The following is a 27,712-nucleotide window of genomic DNA, read 5'->3' as shown; positions in this document are numbered from 1 at the left end:
CAATGGAGCATGTCAAAAGTATAAAAAGCAAAGCATGTATATACAGGGAGATAGATTTCATTTGATAACAGATTAATAGAATTGGAAGGGACCCCACAAGGTCAAACACTCCAACCGCCATTTCTGAAATCTTTAAGCATCTTATATAACATTTTTGATTTTACTTATTTCTAACCACCCTTTCTATTTTTCATACACTTCATAAAATAAAACAGTACTTTTATATTTATCAAACTCCCATCTTATTTTCCCATTCCAATCCTCCACAGGTTCTTTTTGGCTATATATTTAAATTTACAGCTTGGCATGCATCAAATATAAGATTTATTGGTTCCCAGTCATTTACTATACTGGCTGTTATAATCAATGTTCGGGTGTAACTGATACCTATAGTTAGTTTGGTCCTTTACCTTAGGATCAAAATACACAGTGAAACCCACTGTAGTATAAGAATGCATCAATTATAGGTAAAGGGTAGCAGCTCAATGCATCAGCGTGGCATAATTTTTTCCGGCTTGATACAACAGTGTATAATTATACACAGCAGGAAAACTGCCCATCTAATCATACGTGGGGATAACACCTGGGGTGTCTGTCTGTCCCAGCCAATAATCCTAATAATGGTTTATGATTTGTAACTAGATCGAATTGCCTGACATATAAATATTCATGAAATTCTTTAACTCCTGCCACCAAAGCCTCTTTGTCTGATTGACTATAATTTCGCTCTGCTGTAACAAAAATCCTGGAGAAAAAGGCTATTGGGGCTTCCTTTCCATTGGGCAATCTATGACTCAAATAGCCCCAATGCCATATTGTGAAGGATCCAGGTTGAATGTTGCCTGTGTATTTGCCTAGAGACCCACCAAACACATCCTTAAATTCCATTAAGGGGTTTTCTAACTCAGGTTCTTGTATGGAATTGATGCCACTTATGCCCAATCCCAATGATTTAAACCAATTCAAACCTAATCAACTTGGAAGTGAACCTTCTACAATAACTAAGGGCAGATTTCCCACAAAATTTTGGAAACTTACCCTAATTTAAGTATTCCAATGACTGGCACCAGGTTTGATTGGTAGTCTCTGGCGTGAAGGCTGCAGGGCTGTATCCATCTCTTTGATATCTGAGGAATAAAACATTTAATGGTGCTCCAGGAAACAATTGACAAGGAGGAGCCTGTATCAATTTCCATTTTACATGGACTATTTTCAATTTTAACGTTCACGAAAATTGTCTTTCCCCTTAGTCTATTTGTTTAAATTAATTGTAAAATACTTATCCATCCTCTTTAATGTGAAGCAGTCTTTGTAATAGACTGCTCCCTAGTATCCTGGAAATTAGGGCTCTGAAGGGGTGGTAGGAAAGCCCTGCAAACCTTGGCTAAGTGCCCTTTCTTTTGGCACCTGAGGCAAATTGTATTTTTGAATTTACAGGCCTGTCTGGGGTAATTCCCTCCGCAGCCTAAACACAGAGATTTCTGCCCGGCAAGGTTTGGCTTCTCTAGACCACTTTCTAGCCATAGGTGCTCTAAGGCGATCTTGGTCAGGATCTACATTATCTTCAGCCTCAGTCTGTTTCATATGTACAGATTGATTCCCTCTTGCTGGAATAGTTTCACTAGAACCCTGTATTTCAACAGCCGATTGATTGGACAGCTCGTATGCCTGAGCCTCATCAATCGCTTGCTGCAGTGTCAAATCTGGCTTAGCTAACAAGCGATGCTGACGTCAAAGATCTTTAACCTCACTAACAAACTGGTCCAAAATAATATTGTCCAATTCTCTGAAACCGCAATGCTGAGCAGCTTTCCTCAGAACAGCCATGTACCTGCTTATATTTTCGCCCTCAGCCTGATAACGCCTACGGAAAGCATGTCTTCTAGCTACTCTGGAAAACCTGGGGGTATAATGGCTTCCCAGGACTGTCAAAATGGTTTCCCAAGTTACCCCATGCACTGTCTGAGGAGACAGAAGCGCTGCCTCCATGTCAAACACTTCAGCACCATACAAACTCAAAAAGAATCCCTTTTTCCTCTCAGTGGAGATGTCTCTCAAATCATTTGCCTTGATATAAAACACTCGAATCTATCAAGATAGGACTCCCATGTATCAGTTCCCAACTGATATGCGGCAAAGGAGAGTGACTTCTTTGTCACTCTGAGTGACTTCAGCTCTGAACACTTAAGCTAGCCAAAATGATTTCAGCTCACAGCCTCTGACTCTTTCAGCTGATTGTCTCCCTTCTCTTATCCCACCTTCCTTGCCAGTGTTAAATTAGTGGGAATTAACCGAGACAGACCCTTTTATTTAAAAGTTAACAGGGTTAAAATGTCTAAACCGCATGCTAACAGCGGCTGACAGGCGACAGCTGATCGCATCTGACAGCCCTCTTTATATAGCAAGCTGTCAGACGCGATAGCTAATCAGCTGTCGCACTGCTTCCCGCTTGTTCCTCGGACCTGACAGAAGACTTCAAATCACGACAGGGTTAATTTGGGTTCTTCAAATCCTTCCCTTTTACTCCAGATACTCTAATACTTTGTCCACTTAATTTCATCCTCTTAAGCACTAAATAATTAAAAAGGATTAAAAATAAAAATTTTAAACAAATAAATTGTTACTATGTGTCTTTGCCCTGGGCACGTTCCCTTTCTATTTTTCTCATTTTCTCAGTGGACATCAATATTTTGGGCTTCTTTGAGAAGATTGGGCCATGCCTTTGTTACAAACTGAACTTGAACTAGCTGTGTATTTGTAGATTCGTCCGGATCCATGCCAGAGTATCTCCTAATATCTTTTTTACATTGCTCCAATACTCTTTTCAGTGCTTTATACTTACCACTGCTTAAAGTAGGGGAAGTTTTAAAACTTTGTTTAGGACTTGGTAAATGGGAAGGAGAAGGCATTAGTGGTGCTGCAGGGACAGTGTTTGAGTTATAAGGAAGCGGTAAATACCTCCTACTTCCTGTGTCTTCCTCCTTCTCATTCACCATAAATAATTTGGCTTTATAAGATCCCTCTTCTCAGGGTCATTTGTCTGGGTTCCAAATCAGGGCATAATCTGTTTCATTTTCTAGTGTCTTACACTCTTTATCCTTTACGTATTTATACAAATTATTACAAACAAAATAATCATTTGTTCCTAATCGGGGCCAACTTAAATCTGCATCCTCCCACCAAACAAAACAGCATAAATTTACCATATCTTCTCTATTTATACCCAATTTAGTAATTAATTTTCTATAGGGTGGTTTTTCCCATTCTTCAAGCAATTGCCCTTGGGGACTTGAAGAATCAATTTTTAATTTTGGATTTTAAACAATCTTCTTCACACATTTCCCTTGTGATCCATGGGAATTGCCCATGGTTGGTTACCAGACTGGAGCAATCCTTACTAACGTGTTCCAGTGAGGCCTTCATAAACATACATACCTGGCCAGAGCAAAATACACGCCTTACTGCCACTAAAGATCTGTCTCTGCCTGGAGAGCCTGAATCTCCCAGCAGACGCTAGCTTTTTAAAGATCCAAACTCTTATCTACAAATCCTGAATCTCCCAGCAAATGCTGGCTTATTTTAAAGATCAAGATCTATAGACTCGATCTTCAATACAGCCAAAGAACTGCTAGGGTCGTCTCCATACACTCCCACACAAGTCTCAGATTCTCACACCCTACCTAACCCTCTTTTCTCTTGGGGACCCACTGGAATTGCCATAGTTAGGTACCAGTCTGGAGTAATCCTTACCAACTTGTTCCAGTGAGACCTTACACCCTTGATCAGGGCCTCTTTATAACAGTCCGAGAACAAAGAAGTATCTAATCCTAACACCACATTTGTTACTGCGTAAAGGGAACTTCATGAGGACAGGGGTGACACCCAAGCAAGAAAAGCCCAAACGGAACATCAGGCCAGCCATAAAACAAACTTGCATAGGAAAAGAGATTTAATAAAAGGTATTGAAAGAAGCCCCCTAGACAAAAGCCAAGTAATTAAGAAAGCTAGGGAAACAAGAACAAGAAATCCCTTACAAACAACAGGTCATGCCAAATCAGCAAAACAAATAGACAAAAGACACGAAATAAATTCCATAGCAGACAGGAGATTGCCACAAAACAAATATAAGAAAACATTAGGACGAAACTGATAATCCAATCAAACCAGCCCGCGGAGTTTACCCTCCGGCGGAAATGAAGACAACCCCTGACAGGATTTAAAACATTAAGAAATACAAACACAAGCACTCACACACAAAAGGAGAAAAGGTATAAAAAAATCAGGGGCTTATTAAGCTGGTTAGCCCCAGGAATGCAGACTTCTTGCTATCTCTCGCCTTCCTGAAAAATAAAAAGAACCAGCTTTCAAGCAGTTGTCTGTATCCTTGCACCGGAGCTCTCCCAGCAGGAAAATGAATCCTCAGAAGAAAGGCATTTTAAGCAGCCTTTCAACAATTGGCGGCCATGAAGGTTTTCCAGCCAACCCTGCCACCGGACCGGGCCCGCGGATCCAAATCCAGCTGGCATGGACCTTCGTTGTCCAGGGACAACACCCACGGACCCAGCCCGGAAAGCATAAGGGTAGTAAAGGGAATCCTTGGGCTTTTCTGCTCAACAGCTGTTTGAAAGCAGGTGAGTACCTCTTCAAATTTATAATTTTATAGGGAGAGGAGTGGGAGCATGAGTGTACCAGATGTGTGATTGTGGGTTTTCTCTGCGGAAACAGTAGGACCTCACCTCCTCCGTGATTGCCAGCCGCACCCCAGCCAGCTGCTAGCTCCAACAAGCCATGACCAGCTGGATTTGGGAACGCAAGGGGTGATCACGGAGTGTGAGTCCTTCTGAAGGACGTAAGAAAAACTGAGTGGCCTGAGAAAGGAACTGGTGTTGGGAAATAAATAGAAAGCAGAATAAATAGTCCCAGTGCATCTCACGAGTAAAGCCCTGTGCATTTAGAAGGGGCCCGTACCAGCTGCTGGCAAACAAAATTGGAAATAGTTTGCCTTACAAAGCAGAGCAGGTCCTTCCAGATCCCTACCTTTAAGGGAGATCTGAAAACTGATGGCAGAGCGTAGGAAGGGGCCCGTACCGGGCTGCTAGGGGGCAGACGGTCCTCCAAGATCCCCGTTTTTTTAGTGGGGGTCTTAAAACTGATGGCGGAGTTTTCCTATAGAAAGGGGTTCATACTCCGTACGTAGGCAAACCAGAGTCCTTTCCAGACCTTTTTTGTCTGAAAACTGATGGCAGTAACCCAGCTAAACCAAAGTAATCCCCACATCAGGTAGGGAATATGGGAAGTTGTAGCTCGAGGGCAATGGAAGAGACCCCCTTGGATAAATTACTTGAGGCTTGGGACGAAAGGCAAGTGCCTGTCCTAACTGGAATGAATAAAAAGGAAGCAAAAAGAATTTGCAAAAAGTGGGCTTTATTGCGAGATGACACGGGTAGACAAATTTGGCCTGATAGCGGTACTTTAGATTATAAAACCCCGAAAGCACTTAGAACATGCATTAAGCCCAGCCAAATATCCTATTGGTACTGCTGGGCTGAAATTGTTAGGACCAAAGACCTGACTGAGAAAAATAAAAAAATAAATAAGGAAAAGCCTGAAACCCATTTCAGGGAAGGGAATACTGAGGCACGGATTATGGCTCCCCTTTTAAGCAAGCCAGTGCCAGGCAGAAATAGGGGACAACTAGAATATGTTTTTACCCACACCCCCTTCTCTGCCTCTGACCTAGTCATCTGGAAAAAGGATACCCCAGCTTTCAGGGCTGATCCTCAAACAGTTATTAAAACCCTGAAATCTATCATGGATAGCCATAATCCATCCTGGGGTGACATGACTCAGCTGTTAAAAGGCTTTCTAACGAAATACGAACTATTAAAACTGTTTTTTTAAAAAAACAGACCAAATAGCCAAACCACCAGCTATCCCTGGTCAGGCAGCCCCAGCCCGCATCACATGACCAGTACATCGCCCTGACTGGGACTATAATGATACCAATCAATGGGACGAACACTAGAGCAAAAGATAATTTACTAGAAGCTCTAGAGGAAATAAGAAAAAAAACTTTTAAACTAGTCTGAGTTTCAAAAAAAAAAAAAAAAAACCCAACACAAAGGGAAAAGGAAAACCCTGGTGCCTTTTGGGTCTGCCTGTCAGAAGCAGCTACTGCATATGGCCACCTAGACCTTAGCTGCCTGAAGGACCAAAGGATTTTAGCTTCAGCCTTCGTGGATCAGTCCACCTTAGATATTAAAGAACATTTCCACCGCTTCATCTCTAACTGGCCAACCTTAGACATAGCAGAGTTGCGCAGGATTGCTAACTTTGTCTATGATCAAAGAGACAAATTGAAAGAGGGAGAGAAAGATAGAAAGAGATGAATAGAAAGACAGGAAGACTTAAAAATGTTTGATGTAATGAAACATGATGCCAGACAAACGCCAGGTAAAACCCCCTATAATTCAAAGAAATGCTGGCATTGCGATAAAGCAGGATTGGCTGGCCTCGCAAGGCAAATGTCAGCATTGTTATAGGTGCAGACAGGAAGGTCATTTCAGCAGGCAATGTAGGCAACACCCCTCCTGCAACCGGTATCACCCACCACCTAGGAACATGAGGCCAGCCAATAATCCAGTCCATTACACTGAGCAACAAAGTTTCAGCCACCAGGCAGCACCCAGCACTCCCTTTCCTCCAATAAATAATAACAATAGACATCAATGGGAGCAAAGAAGAGAACATGATTTACCCCTTTCTTGACTAGAGCATGACAATGGAAGCACTGAATTCATGGCTACCTTTAATGGGCTGCCTATCCCCCTAGGAAATGGCCCAGAAGGGGAACCCATTGTCACCATTCTTATAGGAGGAAAGAAATACAATTGCTTAGTTGATACTGGAGCCTCCTCCTCATTACTGAACCACCATATAAAGCTTCAGTGGCTGAAGGGGCTCGGGATAGCATAATGGGAGTGGGAGGGGTGAGAAATAATCCCTGTTTGGTTTGTCAGTCACATTGCCCCCTGGCCGCGCCCACCCCACCTGACCACCAAACCATACCCAGCCAGCAAGCCACACCTGCCCGGTCACATGACCACCAAGCCACTCACAAATTAAGCCAAGCCAACAGAACCTGTTGTTAAAACAATTGAATCCCACCCCTGCTGGACAGGGCTGAGTACTTGCCTTCCACTGCGCAGGGCTCCAGGCATGTTCCGCCAGCTGGAGCGGGTGGGGTCCTCTGCATGGCATGAGTGGTATTGCAAGGCTCCTCTGGTGGACAAGGGTTTGGCGCTCACCCTTTTCTTGCCTTCCTCTGCTGGAGACAGTAGATTTCCCCAACCCCACCAGGGCCACCATAGGCACCCCTGGGATTGAGCAATGTAGAGCTTGCCACCCTTCCCCTAGCCACAACCCCCGCCCCAGCCATGCCCCCCAGATCAACCACAAGTTTGTTGATTCCCTCAAATTGAATTTGACACCTCTGAAGTAAAGTGATGCTTTCCTGGTTAGAATGGGATGCTGATCCCTTTTGATTTGCGCATTCAGTCCATCGGAAATCACTTTTAAATATCCCACGAAAAACCAGCTTTTTCTCTGTAAAATATCACAGATAATTAATCTAGGACAGAATCATAACTTTGATAGGGGGCCCTAGTATAATCGCGCCGCCTGAATATCATCAAAGGGAGATACTCTATATAGATTTTATGGTAGCAAGGAATGGGTTAATTTCCTGCTATAATTTGACTTTTTTTTAAAAAAAATGCAGGCTCTTCAATGCAAGTCTCATTTTAGTACGGTACACGCGTAGCTCTGAGAAAAGCGGCGATGGGGCAGGATCACAATGGCATTTCTCCCTCATTCCTTAACAATAGATACAGAAGGCAGTCACGCTGCTTCGATACCGAAGGTGCAAAAGCGTGTTATTACTACTCAGTTTCGTTGGTTGACTCTCTCCACTTGAAACTGCTGTTGTCAAACTCAGAGTGAGAAAAAAAGCAGCTACCGAAACTGACGCCTATACTTCTCTAACGGCTTCCCACTTTTGAAGCTCTAAGTGGCACGATGACGTAAGAGGCGCGCTTGCGCCGAACGTGGCCGCTGGTTCAGCTCGCTTCCGGGTTTCCCCGTCGAGTTTTTTTCGGGGTCGCTCCGAGGAGCTGGTGAGATCCCCGCCCCTCACCCCAACCCCTCTCCCGCCAAGCCCCGCCCCCTTGTGTCAGAAGGAGTCGGTAGGGAGATTCTTAGGGAAACAAGGCGAAGTGTCGTTAAAGGAACGCAAGCGGGGAAAGATTTGGGGAGGAAGGTGTGGGAAAGGAAGGTGTGAGAAAGAAGGTTAAAAGGTAAGCGGTGGGAAAGAAACGTTGCTGGGGTCAAGATCGTTTTTCCCCCTGTCCCGAGATACAGGGGAATTTTAATGGGGAAAAAAGATCAGAATCGGGATAGTGCTTTGTTAGTTACTTAGCGTGGTGCCAGGCAGTTGGCTTTTACTCTTGGTGACAGGAGAGACAAATACTCGTTGCCTTGATTTGTCCCGATGACAACCGGCAGCTTTTTTAGAGACGTACCGTACCAGAAACCTGGTCCTTGACAGACAGTGTCTTCCCTGCTTTCTATTTAGTCCAAATTTGCTTAGTGTAATCAGTTTTCCTAATCTGTCATCCTCTTGAATCGTTGACAAGGTCTGTGAAATTAGTTGTTTTTTCTTGGAATTCAAAAGAATTTGACTTTTCTCTTTCTTTCATTCTTCAGCTTTCATAACCATATTACTACTGAAAAGAAAACTAATAAATCAGCATTGTCTTCATTTTTGTTCCTCACAATTTTGTCTGTGTTTATGGTTGTGTTCCTCACTAGGATTAATTTTCTATTTATTTCTCTTGCATGTGTCCAGGTTTATCTTTTTTGAGCTCAAAAGAAATTAACATCTTGACTTTTTCAACACCAACTTCAAGTTCACTAACCAACTTCACCAACTTCAACTTCAAGTAAGTAGGTTTTTATTGGTTTCATAATATTAATTTAAATGTTCATATTTCATAATGTCTTTTAACTCTTCTTTAAATTAATAAAGTGCTAATGTCTGCATATCTCAAAATATTTCAACCCCTATTTTAATTGTGTCGTCTCTTCTAGTCCCTACAGTCATATAATATATTCACTTGTAAATATGAAGATATGAAGACAGTATGATTCTTGTTCTCCACCTTGTTTAATTCTCCAAATTCAGTTTTTTACAATAATCTCCTAGCTCATTTTAAAAATCCTTGTTCTAGGCTGCTGTCAACCTGCATATTTTCCACACTGGTATAATTTACACAAAGCCCTTGATATATTCAAATTAGGAAAAAATACAATAAATATCTCTTTCCTTGCTATTTACAGAGGAGTAAACTACTGTTATTCAGTGTTACAGTGAATAATTGTTCATTTCTATGAGTAAAGCTCTCTTTGGGTAGACTTTTGCTGTGAGAACAGTCTTTTTTTCTGTTCATTAAATTGATGAGATCATTGCTGAAATAGATCCTTCAGAAAAGCATCAAGTTTATGTATACAAGTAATCCTCTCCTTACAACCATTTGTTTAGTGTGTTTTTGTCTGCTCAAAATTACAATGGCACTGAAAAAAGCGACATATGATTGTTTTTCGTACTTACAACCATTACAGAATCCTCATCACATGATCAAAATTCAGATGCTTGGTAACTGGCTTATATTTGTGATAGTTGCAGTGTCCTGGGATCATGCGATCACATTTTATGAGTTCTGACAAGCAAAGTCAATGGGCAAGCCAGATTCACACAACAACCAGGTTACTAACTTAACAACTGTAGTGATTCACTTAACAGCTATGGCAAGAAAGCTTGTAAAAAGGGGCAAACTCACCTAACAATTGTTACTTAGCAACAGAATTATAAGTCTACCATACTACCTGTATGGTGCCTATTGCAAACTTGAAAACAATTACCTTCAAGAACACCTCTTACCATTTAACAGTTTCAACAGAAATAGCTCAGTTAGTTCATTCTCCTACCAGAGCATCTCCCAGACGGGTAGGCATATTAATTCCACAACTCAATATACCTAGTACAACTGTGCTGCAGGGAAATTTTAATAATAAACATCTGTTTGATATGCTTGATTATTTAGTGATACTAGTTTATAGTGATTTTATTAAAGATTATAATTACAATCATTATCATTAATAATGCTAGTGTATGACTATTATAGAATTGAATGTTAAAAGCTGGAAAGTCCAATGATTCAAAAAAAAGTCCAAGTATTCCAGATGAAGAATGATACATTAGTTTATTATACTCTGTTGAACGTTGAAGGATGAGAATTGTGTTATGACATAAACTTTTGTAGACTACAGCCCAAGAGTTGATTTACAATTAACAGAGTTGTCATATATATGCATGTTAGACTTCTATCCATCTCAAGCAGTCTTACAGGGCAATTTTATGCTCCTTCATTAGGATGCTAAGCAATCCAAAGAGAAGACAAGGTAGAAAAATGGCCTGAGGCTGTACTCGTACAACATTCTATCCAACCATATTTAGTCTACAGTCCAGCCCATATACAATCCAGCCTATATGGTTAGTTTAGAGTATCTAATGCAAACTCAGAAAGTAAATAACAGTAAATCATGATTCAGTTAACAATGAATATGCTCATTGTGGAGTATTTCTTTCATGCTAGTTAAACATTACAATAAAGATAAGTCTTCTTTAGGTTTTTTTTTTTAAAAGGGTCTTTCCATTGGAAAGAAAATTTTGACCCATTCAAGAACTGATGAAAATATCCTTCCCTATTTCATTCATGGCATTTCTCATTTCTAGGACTACCAGATCTGGGCAGCAAAGAGAAATGGAAAATTGTTGCTGTCTTGTCATTGTCATCTCAGTTGTAGTGTAATACCTCCTCATTTCTTTTCTGAATTGGCAGCAATAGGGACTGCAGTATTTGTACTGAGGTCGGGGGGGGGGGGGAGGATATGTGTCCAATTTCTAACCTCCTGATCTAAGGCATTTTAAAGGCCATAAAATTATAAATAAAAGCAACATTGTATGAATTGAATGAATAGTTATTTGATTGATTGCTGTGAAATTCTTAACAGGAAAAAAAGAGAAAAAAAGCATAGCTGAAATACTCCTGTATCATATTTCTTAGGAGGAAAAAATTTATTTGAAAATAATGCTTACAATTGCAGTTACAGAAAACAAAAGAAAAGTATCATTTCTGTCAGGTTTAGTTGTTGAGCCAATTTGGTGAAGTGGTAGGGTGCTGGCCTAGAAACCTAGAAACCAGGAAACTGGGAGTTCTAGGCCTCCCTTAGCCATGAAAGCCAGCTAGGTAACATTGGGCCACTTGCTGTCTTTCAATTCAATCCACTTAACAGGTTGTTGTTGTTGTTGTGGAGAAAATAAGAGACGAGAATTAGGTCTGCTTGCTACCTTGAGGTTTTTGTAAAAAAGTGGAATGTTTTTTCCAATTTCCAGGAATCTCTTTATGATCTCCGATCCAATAATTGTTATGACCCAGTTGGTCAAGGTAAGGCAGGCCTCTAGAAAGTCCTTTTATTGCTGTCAATAACTGTTCAACCAATAGTTTCCAACAACCAATAAGACTCTCCCTCATGCTACTCTCAGCCACTCTCAGTCCCCCAAAGAATAGCCCATATATTATCAGGAAAGTCCACAAGACAAAGCCCAGCCATAAGACAAATAGGAGTCCTTGAGGCAAAGACAAGGTACAAGGCAAAAAGCAGTTCTGAAAGCAAGGCAAAGGCAAAAAGGCAAGGGCTGGGTATTCCTCATCAAAGGGGATCAGCACCACTGTCTGTCACAACCAATCCTCCCCTGTGTCTGTGAAAGCAAGCAGCTCTCCATCTGGTCGACATCGTTAGGCATCATGGCCCCAATGCCTAAGTGGCTGGGGCAGCATCGTCCTCAGACCGTGGCCTCTCCACATATGTCAAGGGAGATGTGCCATCTCCATCTGGCAACCCCAGTTCCAATTCCTCCTCTTCCTCCAAATCAGGCTTCAATGGGGCCATGTCACTAGTCCTGCCTTAGGCGTGTAAGTCAGTTGGTGACGTTGGGCCAGTCACTCTTTCTCGGCCCAACACACCTCATAGAATAGTTATGGAGAAAATAGGAAGAGGAAAGATTTTTTTTAATAAAGTTTTATTTGGGTTTTCACACATACAAAATACAAGTAAAACATCTTTTTTGAAAATAGCATGGTCCCGATTGAACTTCTTTATACAGACACAAAACTCAATTTCATGCTCCTTTTTGTATTCTATTCCATATCTTATACTATTTTACATTTTCTATATAGTTTTTCCCCTCTTTTAATTTTCTCAATTTTATTTTGATTATCTCATCTCAATTCAAATCATTATATTTATACGTTTGTCTGTTTTGTTTCAGTTTCATGTTATCTTTTCTCATTAAACAAATTTTCTCCTGTAGTTACTAATTGGAGTATGACACCTTTATATCTTTTAATTATATCCATTCAACTCTTATTTAAACTTCAATATATACCTTAAGGTTATGACCTTCAATATAATACATAATACATAACTTCCAATCAAATTCTGCTTGGTACATTATTATAATACACACTATATTCTTTAAAAAAAAGAAAGATTGTAAATATATGTAATTATAAGCCCCCATTCCATTCCAGTTCAGTTCTATCAATAATCATTAAAATCTTAACATCTTTAACACTTCTTTTCAATTAAATATCATACTTCCTTAAAAACACATATAATCTCCATAATTAATTTTTCCCTTATTTCTCTTCACATGTTTTATAAATCATTAAATATACCTTTTATTACATTTATTTATTGACAAGCATTCCACTGAATTACGATAGCTATTTTATCAGACATTTTAATCATACATTGTTTCATATTTTCTAAAATTATTTCTGTTTCTAATATAACCATACTATCTTATGTACCTTTGCAGAATCCCTTTTGCCATTAAATTTTCACCCATTATCTCTAAATAGGCCCTGTTTCTCTATATTTTGTTTCTGTCCTTTATGATTTCTTTTCCTTGCTTTCTTCCCTCTCATCTTCTCCCTCCCCTTTTTACCCCCTTGTCTCTCTACTTCTAATTCTCTCTTCTGCATTTCCCTCTTCTGTTGCTTTCTGATTTTATACTTATTTTTCACTCTAATTTTTTTTGGAGTTGTTTTTTCCAATCTTAAATTTTCCATTCTCTTCCCCCATTTAAGATTACTTGTTCATTAAAGATGGCTTCTTCTTGTTCTGCAGGCATTTCTTGTTGTTTCTCATAATTCCAAATCTCCATTTCTAAAAACTGAAATACGAAGCCAAAAGAACCTCTCCCTTCTTGTGCATCTTCTTTGTACTTTTTAAGTTCCATTTTCATTTCTTTTAAAAGTGGAGCTGTTTTAAACAACCACCCAATTGATTTTAGTCATTCAAAACAATAACCAAGAATCCAGAAATCATCAAGTAATCCAGATAGTTCCGAGTTATATCTTCTTATTTCTTTTTCGACTTTCTCTTCCTGGGGTTTTTGTTGTGATATTTCAGTTAGAATGTATCTTTTGGAAGTCTTGTTGAGATTTTGCTATAAATTCTTTTTTAATTTCAGGCAGTCTCCTCCCTTCCAGATCCTGCCCTTTTATTCTTTTTCTCTCCTTTCCTGTTTTCAAAAGCTTTTAATTATCCAGAAATCTTTATTATCCCTTTGACTTTTTATTTTCAACATTAAATGCCTATTGATGTCAAAGTGGATTTTTTTTTCCAATTTCTTACTTAAGTCCCTTAGCTGTCAGTATAGGAAAAGGAGAAAAAAACCCAAATCTTTTCCCTTTTCTCTCTCCCTCATAGCTTAAAAATCCTCTTAGGGAACAATGTTATTGTTTTTTAATAGTTTCAATTCCAGGGTACCTTATTTGTTGCTTTTGCTGTTTGACCCAGTCAATCAAAACTCTCTCCTCTTATCTTCCTCCTGCACATTCTTTTCCGGTCGAATTCTTCTTTGTGGTGGCCATTTCTGACCACTGCTGCAACCGCCTTTGGGAAAGGGAGTAATGCCAGCTGGGGAGGAGAGATGCGGCTCTCCTCAACCCTGCAGGCAGTCTCCCCCGTCTTCACCACCTCTACGGGGTGGCTTAGCCCTGAAACCAGCCGGCTCGGTCGCTCCAGCGGCGAGCACGGATCGAAGCCTCGCAGAGATGAGGTTTTGGTCTGGCGCTGAAGAAGCTCAGACCGGAAGTCTGGAAGAGGAAAGAATATTATGTATGTTTGCCACCTTGAGTTATAAAATTGGGATAAAATTAATAATTAAACAAATAAAATAAATATGGACTTGTGTAGCTTTTAAGAATGTTCAAAGTTGGCATCCTTATCGGGCTTTTTTTAGTAGTGCTCATGTGTTTAAAACAGAAGTCAAAAATATACTTCTTGATAAACACAAATGTATACATCTAAAGTGTTTGTGTAAGAGTATAATATATATTATAATTTATGTAAGTGTTTTTCAAACTTGACAACTTTAAAATGTGGCTAGGGAATTCTGGCAGTTGAAATGCACACACCCTAAAGTTATTCCCATTAGCAATGCATATTTTACAAATCCTCCTCCATTTTACTGCTTCTCCTAAATCGTCTTTTTGTGAAAAGACCCAAGCAAGCATGGGAGGGCAAATTTTATAGTAATACTATAGCTGCTTTGTTCCTGAGAAGCATTGCTTCCACATGCCAGCAACCATCATTACATATCTCGATTGGACGGCTTTTATTTCACTAGTTAGTTTACAGATTAACAGAGTTGAAAGTAACCATTTCTGAAAATGGCAGTCCAGTCTCTTCCTGAAAGCTTCTGGTGTGAAGATCCCACAACTTCCAAAGACAAGCTGTTCCATTGGTTTATTGTTCTCACTTTCAGAAAATTTCTCCTTATTTCTAGGTTGAATCTCTGCTCGATCAGTTTCTATTCATTAGTCTTGTGTTGCTATTTCATAAAGTATGCTTTGAGGAGGAAAAGCTGCTTCTTACCAAAGAAGATTAGATCTTCTATTTTAAATCAGCAGTGCTAAAATACTTGTAAATCTGAGTGACCATAGATGCATTCTTCTGCTCCCAGTTACTGGATAGAAAAGTCAAACTCCTAAGCATTTGAGCACATAGTTGCAAATGAACATAAAATATCTTGCTTTCTATCTCCCATGTCCGATGACCTACCCTCCCTAATAGGATGCCACAAGAATACAATGTGACATGCTGCATCTGGTAAATTAGCCATCACTCTCCTCCCCTATCTGCTCTATTTGTCTGGAAATGCAGTTTACAAATCAGTAGGTGCCCATTTCTAATATTCTGAAACATCTTAAGTCCTTTTCAGGCTTGATTAGGATACAAAAACACATACTGTATAAGGAAGTTTTATTTGGTACTCCTACACCAATATTCCTACTATCTAATGTTTTGTGCTGGATCATTTGAAACCTTTCCACTCATTTAGGCTTTAGACGTAACTTCCAAACAGATTAAAGTTAAGGACTAAATTTGGGCAAATTGTTTGCAGTATGTTGAGTCTCATACAAAAAAACATAGCTTTAAATTTTTAAAGCAATTCTACCTTTTTTCCAGCCAGTGCACCAATTTTGTCAATTACTCCATGTATATGTTTGCACAACTATTTTGATATTTTTCCAGGAATAATAATGAGGCATGTACAGGAGGGTGCCTATAAAGCAATCATACAAATCTGGAAGAAGATGCAGCTGCTTTAAGAGTTGAGGCAAAGTTGTTTTTTATGTGCTTGAAGAATTTGCACTGTGTTCTCAGAGATTTAGTGATTGGGCGTGGAATATACAGAGAAGTATATTGGAAACTAGGCCTCTGATCTGACCTTCAGTTTCCTATTGAGTCACAAGGCCTGACAGACCATTAGCAGCAGTTTTTTTTTAATCACATAGTGAGACATATACTAGACAATCATGTTGTAGCTTATTATTTGTGGTTGGATTATTGTTTGATATGCAAAAAGGCTCAAAAATCAGATTTAGTTTAAAAAATATTTTTAAGCATCCTAAATATCTTATGAACATAGATGTTGATGGTTGATACTACAATAGGGCAAGATAAATGAAAATCCAAGATAAATGTGGAAATGAACGTTTGGATAGTTTGTTCCTAAATATATTTTATCCTGTTTCAGTTTTGTCTTGTATATTTTTAAATGAACTATTTACTTATTCCATATATCTTCAGCTCTTGAGAATCTTTTAGTCACTGTGGCCATGACTTATATTGAGGCAAAATTATTCCCTTCCCACCCAACGCCCCCACCCTTTTAATGGACCTTGCAAGCCATCCTATGTTAAACAAGGAAATTATAGTATGAGCTGGGAATACGTAGATTCCGCATTTGCTACTTTTACAGCCTCAGACACTCCAGAATAATGAATTGGTAACTTCCATACAATCTGCTTTCATAAATTTGTGTGCAAGATACAAAGTTTAAACCAGAAACTCTGAGTTTTTAAAAATAGAGAAACAAAACTGCTCAATTGCCTATTTCAATTTTTTCTCCCCTATTTATCCCAAAATAGCAAATGCTCATTTGCATTTTGCATATGTTTTCTTTCAAATCAGAATTGTGAGTTCCCATTCAGATTTGTGGTCATGAGTTGGTTATTTTTTTTCCACAGAATTTCTCATCAAAATCACCCATGCTACAAGTTTGCCAGAAAGAAAGATATGTGGTCAATTAGTTTTGGAAAAGAAATGTTTGCTATTAATCAAAGGTTACAACAACATGTGTTGCTACAGCACATATTTCTCCTGTTTTATAACAATGCCTTGTATTGTTCATATTATAGTAGTGAATTCATTGGTAACCAGTGATTATTGATAAATAGAAAATGTAAGATTATTTTGTTCATTTTCTTTCCTAGTTTGTATCCTTAGTTTATACTTTTTTAAAATTTTCTTTTTCTTTAAGATTAAAGATTTCTTTGCTAAAAAATAGATAAATTAAGTGTTCAGAAAAAAAGGGAGAGGAGAAAGAAAGAATTGTCTATATCTAAGCTCAATTTATGACAGTACTTTTTTCTCCAGACTGGCAAGCTATTACTTACTTAGTCACTTCCCTAATAGTGTTAAATGTATACAATATATAATACAGACCTATTCTCTCTAAGGTGGAATGGGGGGATATTGATGGTGAGAATTTGTTGGGAACTGTTTAGAAGGAATAAATCATTATCTTTTCTATTAATTTATTCTAATTGTCTGACACATGTTATTTTCTACCATTACTTTCTGTCTGAGTAAGCTATTTAAACTGAAGGGGTGGAATGTACTATAATATTTCTATCCAATAATGAATCGATGGATAGATGTGTGCAATTTTTACTCCTGTATTACTCTCTGCTTTCACTTTTGTGCATGTTCTATTCATGCACTGCCATCAAAACATTTATTTAAGGTAGGAAAATAATTTGATTTATTAAAGGAAACAATACAACTTAGAATATGCAAGTATTCCATGGAAGATCTAGCTATCCATGTCTTCTAAACAGGATGGGCATAAATTCACTTCAGTGTTGGAGCAGTATGCCTCTGAGTACCAATTGCTATGGAACAGGAGTTACTGGCATATTCTGCTTTTGAGCTTTCCTAAGAATGCTGGTCTAGGCCTCAGACATGATCTGTCAGGGCTCTTCTCATTTATACTGAACGGCTCTCTCTGCATCAGGGGTGTCAAACTCAATTTCATTGAGGGCCAAATCAGGATTGGGTTTGACCTTGGAGGGCTGGTGAGAAGGGTGGGCATGGGCGTGGCACATCTCCGCAGACATGGTTTTATAAACTTATAAAAATAGGGAGACCTACATTTCTGTGATTTTGTTTTTTTAATACTTACGTGATCTACTTGATCACCTTATGAAAGAGAGACCAGATCAAGAAACTGACTCCATAGGAAGACTAGAACTATAAATTGTTGACATAGGCTATAGTAGCAGAATCCTGTAAGCCTGAAAGGTAAAATGTTTTACTTTTCCTCCCTTTTATAACCTTCTGAGTCAAGGACGGCCTCCTGGAGCGCTCCAGAGGCCCTGTTTTGGGCCTGGAATGCCTTGAGGAAGGCTCTGGAGGTCAAAAGCAATTGCTGAGTGTGGGGAAACCTGCCAGAGGCACCGCAGGCCAGTCCTTGGCTATTTCCAGACTGACACAGCAGGCCAAATCTAAGCACCCTGCATCCGGATCCAGCCTGCGGGTCTTGAGTTTGACACTCCTGCTGTACATAATTTTTCCCTTTCTACATGACTGAATAGAAAATTTGGAAGTAAATAGACCCCAATCAATGAAGCAGATTTCCTTAAAAATATAATTTTTCCAGTTTAGAATTGGAAAAACTATGCCATTTACCAATTGGTCAATACCATCAATGTGTCGAGACACTGTCTATTTATGCTGTAATGCTGCTCTGGAGCTTCTAGAAGGATTCACAGATTTTACCTAATAAAATATTGAGGAAATGCTGATCCTTTTTACATGCAATTACTATTATCAGAGCAATATGAAGTAGTTTCTTTGAATATAGCCAAATTCTGCTATGTTGTATATAAAATTTAGGCAAATTTTAATTGCCCACTGTTAATCCACCACTAATCACAAAATATTATTCTGTCTGTCCTTCTATTTTTATTATTATTTTAATGCTTTTATTTACTGGTCTGTAATAATATTTATTTAATAATAATAAAAATAAATAGTCAATAGTCTGTAAATAGATTTGGTAGTTTAAAATTTTTGGAAGGGCTTGTATCACAAGAGGTGGGAACTAATGTTATACTAATGTCGGATCAGTATTGAAACTAGAAGGGATAATGCGTATTGTTGTTTTGATGCACTTTTGAAAAAAGTTTTGATTGTTTTGTGTTTTTTGTTCCAAGTTTTTATTTTTATAGCATATAAAAATTCCAATTTCAATTGAACAGTGTGTTGTCTAAGTACAAATATTTTTAGGATATAATAATCAAAATGTTTACAATATTCATTTCATTTATGTTAATTATAGTAGTATCAATAATAATAATAACAATATTATTTACTTAACCAATTCAACAGTCCTTTCTTACATCACTGATCTTAACCATTTATTTCCCTGTATCCAGCTCCTGTTTTTTTTCAGCTAGCCATTGATAAAATGAGTCCCAAGTCCAAAAGTATTCAGTTTCCTTCTTTTCCTTGATTATAAGTATTAGCCTTCTAATATTTTTTTAATCACATTTTCATCTGTTGGGATGTCTTCACATTTCCATTGTTGTGCAAATACAATTCTAGCTACAGTCAATACATGGAAAGTCAAATATGCATTCCCTCTATTATATTGATCCATTTGCTTGTTATATATTGCTTTAATCATGTTAATAAATCTCCCCCAAAGTCCATTAATTTTAGTTGTAATAACATAAATTGCCAGTTTACATTGTCAAATGCTTTTTGCGCATCCAGGAAAATTAATGCCATTTGTTTTCCAGGATGTGCTTCATAATATTCCAATGCATTTAAGGTCATTCTCAAATTGTTTTTAATCTGTCTCTTAGGCAGGAAGCCATTTTGATATGAATGTATACATTCATTCAAAAACCTTTTCAGTCACTCTGCTATTATTGAGGCAAATATTTTATAGTCAGCATTCAGTAAGGATATGGGTCTATAATTTTATCTGCATTAAGTCTGGATCTTCTTTCGAAATAAGAGTAATGATTGCTTTCATCCACGAGTTTGGTACTTTCACTTCAAATAGTACTTCATGTAAACTTCCAACAATGATGGGCCCAAAATATCTTGTAAATGTTTATAAAATTCTGCCAGCAGTCATCTGGTCCTGGTGTTTTATTATTCTATCGCCTCTTAATTGCTTCTGACAGTTCCATCATTGATATACATTCATTTAAAATAGCTTTCACTTAAACTGTTTTTAGGTAGATCTGCTTTTTCCAAATATTATTTCTATGCTTGCTTCCTCAGTCAGCTGTCACAGCTTCAGTCAGGCATGCAATAGCTATCTTTTTCTTTCTGCCAGCATGAGAGCTTCCTCCAAATCAAACAAGGAGTTTGCAATCTCGACGGAGTGTCCTCTCTCTCTCTCTTCATCACCCCTCCAGGGTGACTGAGGTCTGAGAACCTCCTAGCAGGTCAAATTCGGTGTGATCCCACGGAGCCCCATGGAGATGTGTTGTGTCACTGCGTCAGCCCCACCCCTTTGATTGTTTTGTGTTTTTGTCGGTTTTTTTTCCCCCTGTGGGATATTTTCTTTGGAGTTTTCTATTTTGTAATTTTAATCTTGAATAAAATAAAAATGTAAATATAAAAGAAAAGAACCCCAAAACATTTCTTAAACTCTTCCCCATCAGCATAAAGATCAAACTAAGCATCTGATAAACTTCACCTTTTCAGCATACTGAGTCATAACTTAAAAGGCAAGGCAATTTCAATCAGATGATGGGGAGAAGTTTTGCCATCAACTTATGTGGAACTATACAATCATGCCTTGGAGATAATAGCTTAAGTTTCCAGATTCTGAGTTATCACTGAGTGATTTAGCTTTAGTTGTTTAAAAGTTTTCTGTCCAAAAATGCTGACTTGGTATCTTATCATCTGCTCCCATCTGAAGAGAACTGATTCACAGAAGGAGAAACTGGACTATCTTTGAGATGATCTTATTTCAAAGTATTAATTTTGAGACATGACTAGCAGACACAATTAATGCTGTTTTATAGTCTGTGAGATTAAGGAAGGTGGAGTGGTGCGACTATGATTAGCTGTAATGCCAGAATCTGTGTTTGCAGTACAAGATATACAGGTCTGATTGTACTCACATGATACATTTGGATGCAGTTTTGCCTGTCATGTATTTGGACTATTTTATTTTTAAAGATAAAAATGATTCCACTATGCCTTGGAAAGTTCCTGTTTTTAAATCAGAGTTGTTAAAGTTCCAAGTAATGAACCCAAACCAATCAGCACTCTGAGATGTTCAGCTTTCTCAAAGGACTGTTTTATTGAGTTCATCATTTTGGCATGAATGGAAATAAAACTAGCTCTAAATATTTTCCAGTATAATTAAAGATAAGTACCGTATTTTTGCACTATAAGACACACTTTCCCCCGAAAAATGTCTGTGTGTCTTATAGAGCAAATGTTGCCAAAGCCCTGCCCACCCACCAGTCCCTACCCTTCAGCTGTTTTCGGCCTCCGTGTGCACCATTTTTGCCTCAGCATGCCCCATTTTCAGCCTCCGCGCGTCCTGTTTTTGGCCTGTTCCAGGTGGCAGGGATTGCTGCCGCCTATCACCACCAATAGCCGCTGAACTTTACCGCTGTCATTCGCCACCACCTGTGCCCGTTTTACATTTCCCCAAGTGCTTCGCAAGGTACACACCCATTCTGTCAATCTTTTGGACGAGGTTTGTTCCTGAGGGTACTCTGGCATCGGGACAAATTCCACGCCCTGGCTACCTTGAATGGGGTAAGCCGCATGCTGCTATGTAAAGCATTATTGTATGCAACCTCAGCAAAGAGATCTGCCTAGTTAGACTGCTGGTGGATGACATAGCATCTCAAGTAGTGCTCTATCGTTGTATTTGCTCATTCTGTGGCCCCATTCATACTCTAATGAAATGCAGAAATAAACCCCGAGAGGCCCTATAAGTTTTATAAATTCCCTCCACAATTTGGCAGTGAATTGTACCCCCCAATTTGAGATGATCCTCTTTAACACCCCATGCAATCGATAGATATGCTGCAGGAGCAATTTGGCAAGGCTCAGACAGACTATGAAGTGGGCCGGTTTGCAGAAGAGATCTATTTCAGTCTAGATGACCATGATCCCCCTGCTGTCAGGGAGCTCAACTATAACATCCATCACTATCTCCTCCCAGGGCTGGATGAGCTTTGCCACCTGCTGCAACAGCCCTGGGCTCTTCCCTGGCCTTTTCTTCATCACCATGCACATAACTACCAAAATTGTCTTTTAGCTAAGTGCAACATCTTTAAGAATCTGGTGACCAGCTTGCTTGGTGTCGTGGCTCCACTGTAGGACCTGGACTCTTAGGGTGTGCAGAATGTACAACTTGTCTCACTTCCATGCCAGTCCAACTCAATGACAGCTCCCCTCCATGGTCTTTGAACCATGGATCAGATTGTAGCTCCCCTCTTAACTGCTGGGTCAACTCACTGCCAAGGTCTGACAGTTTTCTCCTGGCCTGTTGCCTCATAGTTACTTGTGCCACTTTCTGGGTACTTCCTCCCATCTGCTGTTGTACTGCAGCATGTGGGACAGGGCATCGGCCAAAAGGTTCCTCCTCCTGGGATGTACTTTAGCTTGAAGTTAAACCAGTTAAAGTACTGCACCCACTGGATTTGCTTCGGTGAGAGCTTTTGAGAGTCCTCAGTGCCTCCAGATTCTTATGGCCAGGCCATACTTCAAAACGCACTTTGCTCCCCTCAAGGAATTGGCACCAAGTCAATAGGGCCCATCTCACTGCAAACACTTTCTTTTCCCACATCACCCAGCATCTCTTTGTTTCAGCGAGTTTTCGGGAGGTGTAATCACATGACTGCAGTTTTCCCTCTCTGTCCTTTTGAAGTAGCACTGGCCCCACTTCTACATCATTGGCATCTGCCTGGAGGCTCCTTGGGGTCAGGGTGCTTCAGGGCCGGTTCCTCTGCAAATAGCCTCTTCGATTCCTCAAAAGCCTTCTGGCACTCCATCATCCAGTTTAGTGGTTGGCCTGGTCAAGATTTTCTCCCACTTCCCTGTCTTCAGTAATTCAGTAATCAGCAGGGTAATCTTGGGAAAGGAGGGAATGAACTGCCTGTAGAGGTTTGCAAACCCAAGGAAGCTCTGTAGTTGCTGTCAGGTCCGAGGAGCTTGCCACTCTAATATGGATTTCACTTTACCCAAATCCATGTCCATCCCATCGCTCAACACTTGGTAGCCCAGGTAGTCTAAGCAAGACTTGTGGAACTCACATTTGTACAGCTTGGCATATAAATTTGCTGCCAAGACTTTCTTAAGCACCTGGCACCTAACTTCATGTGCTCTTCCATCATCTCGGTGAAGATGAGAATGTTGTTCAAGTACACTAGGACCCCCTTGTACAGGTGATTATGTAGTACTTCATTAATTAGCTGCATGAACACCACCCAGGCTCCCTGAAACCCAAACTTTATCACTTTAAACTGGAAGCTTCCTAATGGGCAGTTGAAGGCAGTCTTCTACTCATCGCCCTCTTTGATCCTCATCCTAGCATGCCTCCTTCAGACCTAACTTCATAAAGATCTTCCCTTGGTCAGGTGGCCTAACATGTCCTTCATTAGGGGGAGGGGGTGCATGTTCTCCACACATACCCTGTTTATCTCCCTAAAATCCATGCACAGCCTCATCAACCTGTCCTTCCTTGACCATACTTTGTACTTTCAGCATGCTCCTTAGGCAGCAGGTACAGCCCAAGTCTATGAGCACCTCCAAAGTCTCTTGGTTTTCTGACTTAGGCTGCATCAGGCTTGAACCATTTCAAAGTTGTCAAGAGTTATATCAAATAAATGAAGGCATCTTTATACTCTCAGACCCTGGTTTTAATCTAACCGTTCAGATAGATAATGGTTGAGAAAGATGGTTCCATCAAACATTATTAGTGTCCATTGAGACACAGTATATATTTGCTATTGTGTTTATTCCAGTGAGCTGTGGCTCCATTACAGTGAAAGCTTGCACTACTTTATGCTTTAATATTTTTCTGCCACACAGCTCTTCAGCAAGATTCTTTCTGCTCCCCGTTCCCCAATAGTTTTTCTTTCAATGTCTGCTTACATTTTTAACTGTGTCTTGGAGCTGTTGCTCTTTTTGGCACTCTGCCTGGTGGTTTTTCAGAATTCTGTCATGAGAAGCCAAGACAACAGTAAGCAATTCCAGATTTGTCAATACATTCAGCAGTTCACAGATCACAAGTGTTTGTGTCAAGCAGCATATGTTTTCATTCCTGTTCATGTGTAAACATTTAAGAGGGCCCCTAGATATTTCTGGAATGTATAGATAGAACCTATATGCATCCTGAAAACAAGCTTGTTATGTGTGATAATATCTGAAATAATGGAGCAAAGGTGCCGGTTTGCTTATTACTTTTATATTCCGGAACAGAGTTTTTGTGTGCAGTGTGCTTTATATTTCGATCTAAAAACATAGTCTCTCTCAAATTGGAATCTCAGGATTCATGTTGTTGTCAACAGTTTGGAGACAAGTTTGCTCAGAACTTTATTCTGGGATGTTGCCTCAATTTTCGTATCCAGACTCAGTCTCTCATCTTAGTGTTAAACATGTCTGGCCCTGTTTAGTTTTTGTGAGTTTACAGAAACTTATCTAAATAACTGAATACAATAGAACCTCTGGTCACGACCATAATTCATTCCATGACTTTGGTCGCAACCCGATTTGGTCATGACCCAAACCTAATTTTGGAAATTTGCTGCTTTAAAAAAATGGTTCAAAAGGGGAAATCGGCCAAGAAAAAAAATATTGTGAATTTTTTGGTTGGAACCCAATTTGGTCGTGGTCAGAAGCATTCATGACCAGAGGTTCTACTGAATCATTTCTTCCAAATAACACATGCAGAATCTAGGGAAATCCATTTGGAAAAAAGGACACTGAATGCCCATAGATCTATGTAATATATATATGTTATGTTGGTTACTTTATAATAACATAATATTAATTATGTACTCAGAATCAGTACTTGAGAATAATAAAGAAAACATTGTGGAGACTGCAAATAGTTCAAATTTGTATTCTGTTCAAGTCAAACAATTTCAAAACATGCTGTAAAACTGGGCACAAAGGTTTCAAAATTGCTTTGTCATGTCTCTTTGCTTGGCAGGAAAGGTACTGTCCAGGAAAATATAAATTGTGTAAAGAATTTAATTTGGTAAGTAAATGAATATAGTTTGGGGATTGGGGAGGAAAAACACCCTGTATGCTTACAGAAAATTCATGGTATGTTTTCCTCTGTTAGATTTAAGACACGGAAAATAGAATTTGGAGCCATTGAGTACCAACAATTAGTCTCTCTACCTGTTTGAAAAGCAGTATGAATGCTTTCTGCCAATGGTCTATCTAAATTAATACTATCCAGGACTGGCTAGGCAATTCCTTGCTATTTAGAATGAATGACTCCCACATTCCCTTGCTATTTACTGGGCTGAATGGTTTGACAGGATTTGAAATTTAAAGTACCTGGCAATTGCCAAGGTGCCTATCTATGCAGAAAATCACTAGGTTTCATTCAGAGATTAGTATATGAAAAGTATTGAAGTCAGCTTTCTGTTTGCAAAATAGCATTCTACCACTGGACTATGGTCCCAATTTTTCCCATAAAACCGGAAAATCAACCTATCATCAATTCTGCTGCGAATATATTTTAGTGGAGAGAAAGGCGGGGTATTCTTAAAAGCCCGTCCAGTGAATCAGCCAGGAAAAGATTTGGATTTGGATTTGGATTTGTGAGTTTCCAAAGATGTTACCATTATACTACATAATGTTTTTGTTGTCCATGGAAGGAAATATAGTCTGTGCAAATATGAAGAGGTGAAGTTACTCTCCATCAATAGGAGGTCAGAGTTTAAAAGAATTTCACTGTGTGGTTGCTGCGCTCAGCTTTTAAAACTGCAGTGTACAGAGTTCAGCAAGTCTTGTGACAAGATCAGCCCCAAGATCAGGGGCTTATTTCCCCATTCTACCCCTATTCCAAAGGAGCAATGCAGCTTTTGCCCTTGGTCTCCTGAGCTTCTGTGACCCTATTCAGACAGTTCACCCATCTCAATGGAATGAATACATGGCGTTCGAGCATCAATGGTATCAGTTTGTGTTTTGCTTTATGATGGAAAGGGGCTGGGGCTATAGCTGTGATGGGAAGGGGATCCTGGGGCTGTAGCTGTGGTTACTGGTAAGTGGGCTTCGGGGGAAATGAAATGAAGAGACGAAAGAAGGAAGGAGTTGTAATAAGAAATTTAACACTTCGCTAAATATCGTGGATAATCAAGTTCCCAAAAAGTTTGGAGAAGTCATTGGAAGTATGTTTACACATATCCAAATCTAGACAAGTAATGAAATTTGAGGTGGATTTTGGGATAAACTGTATCGGGTAGTGTACATTTACTTGAATTACCTGGAATTATTGCTTCATAAGTGTGTTTCTGTCTGCTTATAATGTTGTGGCACCTGCATGCTTTTAAGCCAGTTTCTTTTGTTCTTCTCAAGGGAGAGGGGAATTATTACTGACAATTAAAGGCTTTATTAAGAAGAACCAAAAGGTTATCTAATCGAGCAGTCAGTAATAAGCCAGGTTTTTTAGTCATGGAAAATATTTCTTTTTATACTCTTCACAAGAAGCTTCTGTCACTATTCAGCAAATCTAACTCATAGGGATCGAGGAAGGAAAATTGCTGACATATAGATTTGAAACCAGAAATATTCCTGCTAGGTATACTACCAGAATAATATAATAAAAGGAATACATACTTAATTTTGCATGTAGTAACGGCAGCAAGAATAGTGTTTGCACAACAATGGAAAAATGATGAGGTCCCAACAGATGAATGTGTAATAAAAAAAATATTAGAATGTGCTGAGATGGATAGATTGACACTTAAAATAAAAGAAAGGGAAGAAACAGAATATTTTTAACGTGGGATTTATTCTGCTAATGATTAACTAACAGAAACAGAGGTTAGAAACTAAACAGAATCTAAAAAAATAATAAACATTTATATTGGAAATTTTCAAGATGGATAAACTGATGGTAATATTATGTTGTGATATGTTTATTAAGATTATTAGTATGACTTTGGTTATTGTTGTATCTTTATTTAAAATAAATTGTGCCCAGACAGCACACTATTCATTTAAACATGGAATTTTTTATGTTCCCTAAAAGAAAAATATAATAAAATATATATTTTTTAAAAAGGAAGAAAAATTGTTAAAAGGACAATTGGAAAAATCTTGCCAACTGTTCTCTCCCCATCCACACTCAAATGTATATTCACTCATCAACATCTACTTTTGGTTAAATAAGTAAGAAAGTGACAGATAGCCCAGACTATTTATCAGTAATTCTGCTTTGCTTATGTGAGGCTCTGGTAAAAAAACCCTACTCTGTGTTTATTTTACCTCAGGTTATCATGTGATGTCAGTGTGAGACAGAAGCAAAGCTAGACATGCAGTCCAATCACACAGCTATGAATGGCTGCCGAGCACAGGAAGTTATCCAGGTAAATATAGATTCCTGAACTGATATCTGGAAATAAGGTGCTTTGGGTGTAGGAACATCCAGTGGGTGAAGAAAGTTGTCAAATTAAAGAGATGAGTTTAACATGGAAATGGTATAATTTTTATGGATAAATGGTGTACAGGTAGTTCTCTACTTAAAACCATTTGTTAAGTGAACATTCAAAGTTACAATAGTGCTGAAAATGTGACTAATGAATGTTTTTCGAACTTAAAACCAATGCTGGGATTCAAATAATTTTAACAACTGGTTCTCTGCCCTAAAGATTTCTTCCAACAACCAGTTCACCAAATTGCTCAGAAAGTTAACAACCGGTTCTCCCAAAGTGGCGCTAACTAGCTG

The 27,712-nt window shown here is 38.9% G+C and overlaps 1 long non-coding RNA gene across 4 annotated transcripts; it reads left to right on the top strand.

The window, feature by feature from the left end:
• Positions 1–8,075: 8,075 nt before the first annotated feature.
• Positions 8,076–27,706, top strand: LOC148123634 (uncharacterized). 4 transcript variants are annotated; one of them, XR_015740617.1, is made up of 5 exons: positions 8,088–8,354; positions 8,906–8,999; positions 24,962–25,009; positions 25,097–25,169; positions 27,258–27,706. It is a non-coding gene; the product is annotated as an uncharacterized LOC148123634 (long non-coding RNA). The 4 variants fall into 4 exon arrangements; XR_015740619.1 differs by lacking the exon at positions 25,097–25,169 and having other exon boundaries at positions 8,090–8,354; XR_015740618.1 differs by lacking the exons at positions 24,962–25,009; positions 25,097–25,169 and having other exon boundaries at positions 8,076–8,174.
• The last annotated feature ends 6 nt before the right edge of the window (positions 27,707–27,712 follow it).

Source organism: Pseudonaja textilis, unplaced genomic scaffold, assembly GCF_049901715.1.
Source record: "Pseudonaja textilis isolate UNSWEBS1 unplaced genomic scaffold, rPseTex1.2 PTEXSCF33, whole genome shotgun sequence".
Lineage (NCBI taxonomy): Eukaryota > Metazoa > Chordata > Lepidosauria > Squamata > Elapidae > Pseudonaja > Pseudonaja textilis.
This window is presented reverse-complemented; position numbering and strand designations above follow the sequence as displayed.